Source organism: Equus quagga, chromosome 10 (genome assembly GCF_021613505.1).
Source record: "Equus quagga isolate Etosha38 chromosome 10, UCLA_HA_Equagga_1.0, whole genome shotgun sequence".
Classification (NCBI taxonomy): Eukaryota; Metazoa; Chordata; class Mammalia; order Perissodactyla; family Equidae; genus Equus; species Equus quagga.
Window position 1 is genome coordinate 94,917,632 of NC_060276.1, and position 1,680 is coordinate 94,919,311.

General features: G+C 43.8%; 1 pseudogene; it reads left to right on the forward strand.

The window, feature by feature from the left end:
- Positions 1 to 390: 390 nt before the first annotated feature.
- On the forward strand, positions 391 to 1,421 carry LOC124245510 (poly(A) polymerase alpha-like; annotated as a pseudogene).
- Positions 1,422 to 1,680: the final 259 nt, after the last annotated feature.

The window sequence follows — 1,680 nt, forward strand, 5'->3', positions numbered from 1 at the left end:
TGCCCTGGGGTCAGCTGTATAGTAATTAGCAAACAACCAAGAGAAAAAGCAAGTGCCTGTCCTATCCCTACCCTGCCCCCCACCCCCCACTGTGGGCTTCCAGTGCTCAAGAACGTCTGTGCTTAGGGAGGAGAAATGCTTAACTCTGAATAAGTTTGACATTTAAAATAACACTAGAGTAGACTGGAGTTAAGTCATTATGAGATGAAATTGAACTTGTCAATGCTTTAAAGAGATTAATTTTTTTTTTAAGAGGGACTGGAAAAAATAGGGGGCATGTCAAGGATTTCATCCAGGGGCAGGGAGAGAACTGATCTGCAGTAAGAATTAAAAGGAAGAGGATGAAAAAGAAGAAGGAAGAATTTCATACAATATAGGTAATTTGACTTAATGTTTAAAAAAACAAAAAACTCTGATAACCTCAATGTTAATCTCCCCTATGACATTCAGTCTTTCACATATACAGCTTACAGGCAAGCAATAAGCAGCAAAATGTTGGAAGTTTATGTGAAAATTGCTGCAGTGCATGTAAAAATGAATCAGCTTCAACTACTACCTCATCATGTGCTTCAGAAAAGGCAAAATCCTTCAACAGAAGGTGTGTGACTGACATCTCTGAGTGGCAGAGTGACATCCATCTACTTAAGGATGGACAGTGATAACTGCATGCCTGTGCCCTCATCTACTAGTGCTCTGAGGATTGGTCCATTGAACTGTTCTGACAGCTTTAGGGACAGAAACAGTCCTGTGCCAGTTGTAACGACAACATGTGCGACCAACATATAGGCTACTGAAGCTTCTGTACCACAGGTAAATTCCAGTGAAAGTTCAGGGAGTACATCGAATGTAAGCATTCCTCAAACTGCCACACAACCCGTCGTTTCTCCACCACCAAAGCCTGCATTCTCTAGAGTCCATTCTTCAGCATGTCTGGTAAAGCAACCACTTAGAACTTCAGGGAATGTACCAATAAAATGACGTAATCCTATAGCAGGAGTCAAGAGGACATCCTCACCTCATAAAGAAGAGCATCCTGGGGCCAGCCTGGTGGTGCAGTGGTTAAGTTCACTTTCCACTTTGGTGGCCGAGGGTTCGCCAGTTCGGTTCCTGGGTGCGGACCTACACATCGCTTGTCAAGCCATGCTGTAGCAGGCGTCCCACACACAAAGTAGAGGAAGATGGGCACAGATGTTAGCCGGGGGCCAGTCTTCCTCAGCAAAAAGAGAAGAACTGGCAGTAGATGTTAGCTCAGAGCTAATCTTCCTCAAAAAAAAAAAAAAAAAAAAGAGCATCCCAAGTAAACCAAAGCAGAAGAGAATAAAACAAGCAAAGATGCTAATGGTCTTGTTTGGAGTGGGCATGAGGAAATGTCACTGCCTAATTACCCCCAGAAACTCAAGGGAGGTTTTGGAAGCATTTAACTGTTTCTCCAAATTGGTTTTTTCTTGTTATCTTAAGAGATGTAATCAACAACTACCCTGAACCAGACCCAGCCTCACAGCCATAGCAGCACCAGAGCAGATGAGCAGAGAGATGCCAGCTGAGCCTGCGCAAGTGAATACCCACCTCTCTCTTTTGAATATTCATTCCCCATCCCAGATAAAAGGACCGTGCTTTCCCATGCTGGAGACAGCCACGACTTTGGAAATGCTTTCTCGTGCCCTTCTATTTGCTGCAAAT